Source organism: Oncorhynchus tshawytscha, linkage group LG29 (genome assembly GCF_018296145.1).
Source record: "Oncorhynchus tshawytscha isolate Ot180627B linkage group LG29, Otsh_v2.0, whole genome shotgun sequence".
In the NCBI taxonomy this organism is placed as follows: Eukaryota; Metazoa; Chordata; class Actinopteri; order Salmoniformes; family Salmonidae; genus Oncorhynchus; species Oncorhynchus tshawytscha.
Window position 1 is genome coordinate 31,938,010 of NC_056457.1, and position 11,021 is coordinate 31,949,030.

Consider the following 11,021-nt stretch of genomic DNA (forward strand, 5'->3'; position numbering starts at 1 on the left):
CATACTTAGGTAGCTCTTGCCCACATGGGTTTTGTGGGTAGTTGCTTTCTGTTTTGTACCTGACGGAGCTGTTTCGGTTGTTCTTTGTGTTACTTTGTATTTAGTGTTCAGTTCTATTTAATAAATGAGGAACACGTGCTGCGCTTTGGTCCTCACCTTCTTCCACCAACGGCCGTTATAGTAACAATAGTGAGATTGTTTCCATCCTTCCTTCTTTACAACATAGGCCTACAATTAATGACCAAGTGTCCCTCTGCCCTTTTTGCTGCTAAGCCAGTGCGCTAAGCCAGTGCTCTAAGCCAGTGCTCTAAGCCAGTGCTCTAAGCCAGTGCTCTAAACCAGTGCTCTAAGCCAGTGCTCTAAACCAGTACTCTAAGCCAGTGCGCTAAGCCAGTGCTCTAAACCAGTGCTCTAAGCCAGTGCTCTAAACCAGTACTCTAAGCCAGTGCACTAAGCCAGTGCTCGAAGCCAGTGCTCGAAGCCAGTGCTCGAAACCAGTGCTCGAAACCAGTACTCTAAACCAGTACGCTAATGTAAGCCTGATACTGACACTGCTAATGCCAGTTGAGCTTCTCCTGAATATCCATCTGGGATGGAGAAGGTCTTGGAATGTTTTTTGAGTTCTCCTATAGGTGTAGTCCACGTGGCTGGTTATATGTCTGGAAGTGTCCTCTGAGGGAGACATGTTTCCCCCGCCCACCACTGTGGAAGCCTGCCTCACATCGACTGGTTCATCCAGATACAGCACCACGTGCTTCCAGTGGATGTCCAGTTTGAAAGGAGATGTGGACCAGGGGCTTTTCCTCACTACCAGGAAGGGTTACTGTGAACCACACGCTTGATCACGTTCACAGCAGACGAACCGAAACACTTGAATGCCCCCTTCACTGATTTCAGCTGCTCCGTGGTAAACGAGTACAGATACAACTCTGCGAACTTGGAGGGGTGGGAGAACACATCCTCCACCATCACCAAGTTCACGGTGATGTCATTGTTCATGATGCATTTCCTGGCGAATTCAGACATGCATGACATGTCCATACTGGTCCTTCATAGTGGACCAGAAACTCAGCCGGCCCTCCACCACCAAGTCATTTGTATAACTAGGCAAGTCAGTTAAGAACAAATGCTTCTTTTCAATGACAGCCTAGGGACAGTGGGTTAACTGCCTGTTCAGAATGACAGATTTGTACCTTGTCAACTCAGGGGTTTGAACTTTCAACCTTCTGGTTACTAGTCCAACGCTCTAACCACTAGGCTACCCCACCCATTGATGGGTGTAATGTACAATTCCTCCATGGAAGGCAGAATTCAGCATGGATTCGTAGAGCAGCACATACATCCAGCACGTCCACCTGCTCGGGAAAATCGATTGTTTCCAGAGTGACTTTAATCACTTCGATTCTGTCTTCCATCTTAGTATATTTTTAACAATTTTCACAGATTGACCAGCGATTGAACTACCCTCCACCTCGTAAACTTTCCTGGTCCCGGCTTGGGCAAAGAAGCACCAGTTCCTTCCCCGACATCCAACACTACTTTACTTTGGAATGAACTGCCGTTCCTCAGTACCCCTGTCCTGTACGTGTTCGTCTGGACAGTGTCTGCAATCATTTCTTCTTGAATGGTAATATCAGAATAACTGTCAAAGTACAGGTTATCCTGCACATTTCTGTCTAATTTCCTTTTCTTTGTGAAGTGGAATTTTCCTTGCCCTCAAATTCTTGTTATCACATTGGAAATGGAATTTCAGTGCATTATACGTTCTGAAAGTGGAAACGGGTTGCATCGTGGTCTTTGTAGTTTTATAAGCAGTCAAATGTGTCAATGTGATAGCTATTTGCTTGCGGTAGAACTACATTTCCCATAAGTAAAACGATGGCGGTCACAATGCATTGTTTAATAATGCGCCTATTGATCAATCAATGACATGAATAGCAGGACATCAAAAATCATCTTAAAGAATAGTGAGAAACATGTTATGATATTGAAAATGGGACTAGTGAATGTTCACCAAGACAACCTTGCATATCAAATGCAGCAAGAAAACCATCATCATCATCACTGAAAAGCAATAGTGTACACATTTTGCTATAACATGATACAGTGGCCATCCTAGGCCTACATGTGCTCCGTTAGGATATGTTTTGCTGTGGGGAAGACCAATTATAGGCTACCCAGCATGCCCACAAATAGTTCTAAGCTGTCCATCCCAAGAGTTATGGCAGGCAGAACACAGGTTTATGGCACTGTTCTCCTCTTTCAGTGAATCCTCTGTGACTTTCTCAGTTCCTTCCAAAGATCCTTGGCTAGTTCTAGTGGAGGATGAGCAGGAGCTGTATCCCATTTCACTAAGATGAAAAGGAGAGTAGGGAGCTGCCAGGTTGTTGAGTTTTCCAGCATTCCAGACGGCCTGTTTCAAATGGAAACACAGGGCAGTGTGATGAAACATTTGAGATGTGTGTGTAGTGTGAGCATATCATGTAAGAAACTTTACCATGACCTGGTTTATCAAAATTATTAACATTAGAAATAATTGTATATTTTTTGGGGGGGTTCTGTGCCCGTGGTAAATCAACACATTTTACCATTTGCCACAAAATGTAGGCCTACTCATTTTGCATAGCAGAGTGGTTCCCAACTCCAGTCCTCCAGTTGGGCTGTTGGGGGTACTGGAGGACTGAGTTGGGCTGTTGGGGGGTACTGAAGGACTGGAGTTGGGCTGTTGGGGGTACTGGAGGACTGGAGTTGGGCTTTTGGGGGTACTGGAGGACTGGAGTTGGGCTTTGGGGGTACTGAAGGACTGGAGTTGGGCTGTTGGGGGTACTGGAGGACTGGAGTTGGGCTGTTGGGGGTACTGGAGGACTGGAGTTGGGCTGTTGGGGGTACTGGAGGACTGGAGTTGGGCTGTTGGGGGTACTGGAGGACTGGAGTTGGGCTGTTGGGGGTCCTGGAGGTCTGTATAGTCCCCCAGGAGCAGCCTAACTAATGTCAGTCTGTATACAGTAGTCCCCGACCAGACCTGTCACCAGCCTGTCACCAGACCTGTCACCAGCCTTGCACCAGACCTCCCCTCCCGTCCCCCATCCTCCCTCCTCTCCATCCCCCATCCCCCTCCTCCCTTCTCTCCCTCCCCCATCCCCCTCCTCTCCATCCCCCATCCCCCTCCTCTCCATCCCCCATCCCCCTCCTCTCCTCCCCCATCCCCCATCCCCCTCCTCCCTCCTCTCCCTCCCCCATCCCCCCCCTCCTCTCCATCCCCCATCCCCCTCCTCTCCATCCCCTATCCCCCTTCCTCCCTCCTCTCCCTCCCCACCCCCCCTCCTCACTCCCCATTCTCCATCCCCCTCCCTCCCCATTCACCCCCCCCCTCCCATCCGCCCTCCCCCTCCCTCCCCCAATTCTTCCCTATCCTCTACCTCATCCTCCCTCCCCCATTCTCCATCCACCTCCCTCCCCCTCCCGTCCCCCATCCCCCTCCTCTCCATCCCCCATCCCCCTCCTCTCCATCCCCCATCCCCCTCTCCCGTCCCCCATCCCCCTCCTCTCCATCCCCCATCCCCCTCCTCTCCATCCCCCATCCCCTTCCTCCCTCCTCTCCCTCCCCATCCCCCTCCTCCCTCCCCATTCTCCATCCCCCTCCCTCCCCATTCACCCTCCCCTCCCATCCGCCCTCCCTCCCCAATTCTTCCCTATCCTCTACCTCATCCTCCCTCCCCATTCTCCATCCACCTGCCTCCCCCTCCCGTCCCCCATCCTCCCTCCTCTCCCTCCCCCATCCCCCTTCCTCCCACCCCTGTTCTCCATCCCCCAGGTGGTGTGCCAGTATCTTGGCATGTCAATATAGAGCCCATGAATCAATTCAATATTCCCCTTTCCCTGAAGACCTGCTTCCCCTCCTTCCACCTATCGGGTTACATTACACTACAATTAGATTCAATATCTAAATACAAGCCATTAAAAACCTAAATACAACTAGTTATATTAAATTACTAACTACAATTCATTATCCTAAATTACTTACAACAACCTGTGAATATGACAGACACCAAGGAGGCAGGCAGAGAGATGCTGACTGTATCATAATTCCTCCTCAGTATAATTTTTTTTTTTTTTAACCTTTATTTAACTGGGCAAGTCAGTTAAGAACAAATTCTTATTTTCAATGATGGTCTAGGAACAGTGGGTTAACTACCTTGTTCAGGGGCAGAATGACAGATTTGTACCTTGTCAGCTCGGGGATTTGAACTTGCAACACTTTCGGTTACTAGTCCACCTCTCTAACCACTAGGCTACCCTGCCATATAATGTGTAGACTACAATTCCTCCTCAGTATAAGCTAGACTACAATTGGAACTACAAATATTCACAGAAGTCACTAGACATCTCACATCTTGTCATTTTTTCAGTTTCAAGCAACATCGTTGTACTGTACATTGCATTATTTACATGTACAGGCTGTTCTCCAGGGTTACCAGATGGATCATATCATGTTGTCTACCGACGTTGTGTTTATGTAGCAGCAATTTCAATTAAATTCCAAAATAAGTCTATTTCCTGAGAGGGATCTTCATGTGTGGTGATGGATTGGTACATACAGGTGAAGTGGGAAGTTTACAGACACTTAGGTTGGAGTCATTAAAACTCGTTTTCAACCACTCCACAAATGTCTTGTTAAAAACTATAGTTTTAGCAAGTCAGGTGTGCATGACACAAGTATTTTTCCAACAATTGTTTACAGACAGATTATTTCACTTATAATTCACTGTATCACAATTCCAGTGGGTCAGAAGTTTACATACACTACGATGACTGTGCCTTTAAACAGCTTGGAAAATTCCAGAAAATTATGTCCTGGCTTTAGAAGCTTCTGACATCATTTGAGTCAATTGGAAGTGTACCTGTGGATGAATTTCAAGGCATACCTTCAAACTCAGTGCCTCTTTGCTTGACATCATGGGGAAATCAAAATAAATCAGCCAATACCTCAGAAAAAAAATTGTAGACCTCCACAAGTCTGGCAGGCTATGTGTGGACAGCAGGCATCCAGCAGGCTATGTTTGGACACTAGGCGTCCAGCAGGCTATGTGTGGACACTAGGCGTCCAGCAGGCTATGTGTGGACACTAGGCGTCCAGCAGGCTATGTGTGGACACTAGGCGTCCAGCAGGCTATGTGTGGCCAGCAGGCGTTCAGCAGGCTATGTGTGGACACTAGGCGTCCAGCAGGCTATGTGTGGACACTAGGCGTCCAGCAGGCTATGTGTGGCCAGCAGGCGTTCAGCAGGCTATGTGTGGACACTAGGCGTCCAGCAGGCTATGTGTGGCCAGCAGGCGTTCACCAGGCTATGTGTGGACACTAGGCGTCCAGCAGGCTATGTGTGGACACTAGGCGTCCAGCAGGCTATGTGTGGCCAGCAGGCGTCCAGCAGGCTATGTGTGGACACTAGGCGTCCAGCAGGCTATGTGTGGACACCAGGCGTCCAGCAGGCTATGTGTGGCCAGCAGGCGTTCAGCAGGCTATGTGTGGACACTAGGCATCCAGCAGTCTATTTGTGGCCAGCAGGCATCCAGCAGTCTATTTGTGGACACCACAGGGTAATGGCCATCTAACAGACAGGTGATAATTGGACAGATAGCAGACATCTGGCTTATTGACCTGGCCTGATGAGAAAGTCAGATAGGGAACTATTTATTCAAAGATCATCTGAGGTCAAGGAATTAAATGAACGATAGCCAGACAACCTTTCGCTAACAATGTTTTTATAATGTATAAATGTATAAGGTTATGTCATGTTAGGCAGTGTCGTATACACTTGTAAAGTTTGTATGAAGGATCCGTTGTGTGGAAGACTGCAGTGTACAAGATTTAACCATTCATATTGCTGTATGAAATAGTCTGTAAATTCATCACTCTCTGTAACGGCTGTTGTTGGTGGAAGGAGTGGAGGACCAAAGCGCAGCGTGGTAAGTGTTCATATTTTTAATAAAAACAACTGAACACTGAACAAAACGACAAACGAACAGTCCTGAAAGGTGACGAAAAACACTAAAACAGAAAATAATCACCCACAACTAAAATGGGGGGAAAACAGGCTACCTATGTCTGATTCTCAATCAGAGACAACGAACGACGCCTGCCTCTGATTGAGAACCATACCAGGCCAAACAGAAAACCACAACATAGAAAAAAGAACATAGACTACCCACCACAACTCACGCCCTGACCAAACTAACACAAAGACATAACAAAGGAACTAAGGTCAGAACGTGACACCCTCAATAACTACAGTAGTGTAAGTGTTTATGAACCCACATTCAGTCTAAGGGGGGGGGATGTGTAAGTTAAACTAAAAAACGTAAGATTTATCCTCTCAATAAAAAAGGTCAGACTGAGAGCAGCTCTGTGGAGATGTGATACTTTAGGTTGCTCCTCAACACTGACCTTGAGGTTGTGAAAAATAAAATCAATGCTTTTCATGAGACACGGGGCAGCAGCTCTCTCTCTCTCTCCGTCTCTCTCTCTCTCTCCGTCTCTCTCTCTCTCTCTCCCCGTCTGTCTCTCTCTCTCTCTCTCTCTCTCTCTCTCCGTCTCTCTCTCTCTCCGTCTCTCTCTCTCTCTCTCTCTCTCTCTCTCGTCTGTCTCTCTCTCTCTCTCTCTCTCTCGTGAATACAGACTTTCTCCACAGTAGGTGATTCCTCACAAAACTAGAAAAAAAAAGACAAAAATGTTATTTTGTATTTTGACTACATTTGATGTATAGAAAGGTCCTTTGGAGGGAGGATTGTTTTCATATTGTAAGGACCGACGCAGGAGATGAGAATCAGGTACGGGGAGTCAACATTTAACCAGGGAAAAAAAACAGGTAACAAGACAGGCACAGCATCGGGCACACGGGTAAACAAGGACATACGACAATCAATGCTGAAGCAGGGAACAGAGAGGGGAACAGACAGATATAGGGAAGGTAATGACAAAGGCGATAGAGTCCAGGTGAGTCCAAAAATCGCTGATGCGCGTGACGGGGGGGAAGGCAGTAGTGTGCAATGCTGGGCCCTCGACGGCCAGGGGAATGCCACAAATATTTGTATCTTAAAGCATAATTGAGAAATCATGAATTGAAGTTGGAATATTTGTGACTTTTTGGCCTTACTCAGTCCTCCTTTAAAGACTCCATAATGTTTCATCTGTAGGTGTTACAGTCCTCCTTTAAGAGTCCATAATGTTTCATCTGTAGGTGTTACAGTCCTCCTTTAAGACTCCATAATGTTTCATCTGTAGGTGTTACCGTCCTCCTTTAAAGACTCCATAATGTTTCATCTGTAGGTGTTACAGTCCTCCTTTAAGACTCCATAATGTTTAATCTGTAGGTGTTACAGTCCTCCTTTAAAGACTCCATAATGTTTCATCAGTAGGTGTTACAGTCCTCCTTTAAAGACTCCATAATGTTTCATCTGTAGGTGTTACAGTCCTCCTTTAAAGACTCCATAATGTTTCATCTGTAGGTGTTACAGTCCTCCTTTAAAGACTCCATAATGTTTCATCTGTAGGTGTTACAGTCCTCCTTTAAAGACTCCATAATGTTTCATCTGTAGGTGTTACAGTCCTCCTTTAAAGACTCCATAATGTTTCATCTGTAGGTGTTACAGTCCTCCTTTAAGAGTCCATAATGTTTCATCTGTAGGTGTACAGTCCTCCTTTAAAGACTCCATAATGTTTCATCTGTAGGTGTTACAGTCCTCCTTTAAAGACTCCATGATGTTTCATCTGTAGGTGTTACAGTCCTCCTTTAAAGACTCCATAATGTTTCATCTATAGGTGTTACAGTCCTCCTTTAAAGACTCCATAATGTTTCATCTGTAGGTGTTACAGTCCTCCTTTAAAGACTCCATAATGTTTCATCTGTAGGTGTTACAGTCCTCCTTTAAAGACTCCATAATGTGTAATCTGTAGGTGTTACAGTCCTCCTTTAAAGACTCCATAATGTTTCATCTGTAGGTGTTACAGTCCTCCTTTAAAGACTCCATAATGTTTCATCTGTAGGTGTTACAGTCCTCCTTTAAGACTCCATAATGTTTCATCTGTAGGTGTTACAGTCCTCCTTTAAGACTCCATAATGTTTCATCTGTAGGTGCTACAGTCCTCCTTTAAAGACTCCATAATGTTTCATCTGTAGGTGTTACAGTCCTCCTTTAAAGACTCCATAATGTTTCATCTGTAGGTGTTATAGTCCTCTATTAAAGACTCCATAATGTTTCATCTGTAGGTGTTACAGTCCTCCTTTAAGACTCCATAATGTTTCATCTGTAGGTGTACAGTCCTCCTTTAAAGACTCCATAATGTTTCATCTGTAGGTGTTACAGTCCTCCTTTAAGACTCCATAATGTTTCATCTGTAGGTGTTACAGTCCTCCTTTAAAGACTCCATAATGTTTCATCTGTAGGTGTTACAGTCCTCCTTTAAAGACTCCATAATGTTTCATCTGTAGGTGTTACAGTCCTCCTTTAAAGACTCCATAATGTTTCATCTGTAGGTGTTACAGTCCTCCTTTAAGAGTCCATAATGTTTCATCTGTAGGTGTTACAGTCCTCCTTTAAAGACTCCATAATGTTTCATCTCTAGGTGTTACAGTCCTCCTTTAAAGACTCCATAATGTTTCATCTCTAGGTGTTACAGTCCTCCTTTAAGAGTCCATAATGTTTCATCTGTAGGTGTTACAGTCCTCCTTTAAGACTCCATAATGTTTCATCTGTAGGTGTTACAGTCCTCCTTTAAGACTCCATAATGTTTCATCTGTAGGTGTTACAGTCCTCCTTTAAGACTCCATAATGTTTCATCTCTAGGTGTTACAGTCCTCCTTTAAAGACTCCATAATGTTTAATCTGTAGGTGTTACAGTCCTCCTTTAAAGACTCCATAATGTTTCATCTGTAGGTGTTACAGTCCTCCTTTAAAGACTCCATAATGTTTAATCTGTAGGTGTTACAGTCCTCCTTTAAAGACTCCATAATGTTTCATCTGTAGGTTCTAGGTCATTCTACAAAACAAGTGTTTTGGTATTTTAAGTAGAAATTGTGAACAAATATTACATTTTAAAAGCCTGTTAATGAATTGCCCTTTAATATAGATCACAAGGAAAATTCAATACATTTTTAATAAAGACTTGTCCATCTGTGCACTCTCTGTGATTTTAACCCATTTAAAACCAACATTTTCTCCACTTCCCCACCCTAGTTTTCTGCTTTGAAAAAGTCATGTCTGATGTCTATTATTTATTTTATGTGATTAAGTGATTCATTTTAGGGTCAAAGAAAACCGTGTCCCTCATTTTTAAGGTCAATCCTGTTAAGTGAACTGTACTCTTGTTTAACTATGGTGAAACTATTCCTTCTTAAATTATTTTTTAAAAAGAAACCTTGACCATCTAATAATTAAATCATAGTGTAAAAACAGGTGAGCTGGTTCTACACTTTCTGACCATTTTGTGGTGTTTTATGGTGGAAAACTGAGCGGGTCAAACATAACACACCAACCCTATTACCCCATAGATTGACAGCCTAGAAACGTTTCAACTATTTTTTTTTGTGAAGCTTGCATTCAATTGACCCTCCATGTTGCACACAAGCTTCCATCCCCCTGTCACAAGGGGATTCAAGGCTGATTTAGCTAGTACCAGTTGGAGGGCCGTTCAAGGGGATTCAAGGCTGATTTAACTAGTACCAGTTGGAGGGCCGTTCAAGAGGATCCAAGGCTGATTTAACTAGTACCAGTTGGAGGGCAGTTCAAGGGGTTTCAAGGCTGATTTAACTAGTACCAGTTGGAGGGCCGTTCAAGGGGATTCAAGGCTGATTTAACTAGTACCAGTTGGAGGGCCGTTCAAGGGGATTCAAGGCTGATTTAACTAGTACCAGTTGGAGGGCCGTTCAAGGGGATCCAAGGCTGATTTAACTAGTACCAGTTGGAGGGCCGTTCAAGGGGTTTCAAGGCTGATTTAACTAGTACCAGTTGGAGGGCCTTTCAAGGGGATTCAAGGCTGATTTAACTAGTACCAGTTGGAGGGCCGTTCAAGGGGATTCAAGGCTGATTTAACTAGTACCAGTTGGAGGGCCGTTCATGCGGATTCAAGGCTGATTTAACTAGTACCAGTTGGAGGGCCGTTCAAGCGGATTCAAGGCTGATTTAACTAGTACCAGTTGGAGGGCCGTTTAAGGGGATTCAAGGCTGATTTAACTAGTACCAGTTGGAGGGCCGTTCAAGGGGATTCAAGGCCTATTTAACTAGTACCAGTTGAAGGGCCGTTCAAGGGGTTTCAAGGCTGATTTAACTAGTACCAGTTGGAGGGCCGTTCAAGGGATTCAAGGCTGATTTAACTAGTACCAGTTGGAGGGCCGTTCAAGGGTATTCAAGGCTGATTTAACTAGTACCAGTTGGAGGGCCGTTCAAGCGGATTCAAGGCTGATTTAACTAGTACCAGTTGGAAAGGCCGTTCAAGGGGATTCAAGGCTGATTTAACTAGTACCAGTTGGAGGGCCGTTTAAGGGGATTCAAGGCTGATTTAACTAGTACCAGTTGGAGGGCCGTTCAAGGGGATTCAAGGCTGATTTAACTAGTACCAGTTGGAGGGCCGTTCAAGGGATTCAAGGCTGATTTAACTAGTACCAGTTGGAGGGCCGTTCAAGGGGATTCAAGGCTGATTTAACTAGTACCAGTTGGAGGGCCGTTCAAGGGGATTCAAGGCTGATTTAGCTAGTACCAGTTGGAGGGCCGTTCAAGGGTATTCAAGGCTGATTTAACTAGTACCAGTTGGAGGGCCGTTCAAGCGGATTCAAGGCTGATTTAACTAGTACCAGTTGGAAAGGCCGTTCAAGGGGATTCAAGGCTGATTTAACTAGTACCAGTTGGAGGCCTGTTCAAGGGGATTTTTCCCAGATGTGTTAAATTCGTACCTCTCACTTGGTTAAGAACGCACAATAACACCGCTAACCATCCACTGTAGAGTTGTAAAATACCATTTGGAAGCAAT

General features: G+C 45.1%; 1 pseudogene; it reads right to left on the minus strand.

Annotated features, from left to right (window-relative positions):
* Positions 1 to 528: 528 nt before the first annotated feature.
* Positions 529 to 10,113, minus strand: LOC121841316 (annotated as a pseudogene).
* Positions 10,114 to 11,021: the final 908 nt, after the last annotated feature.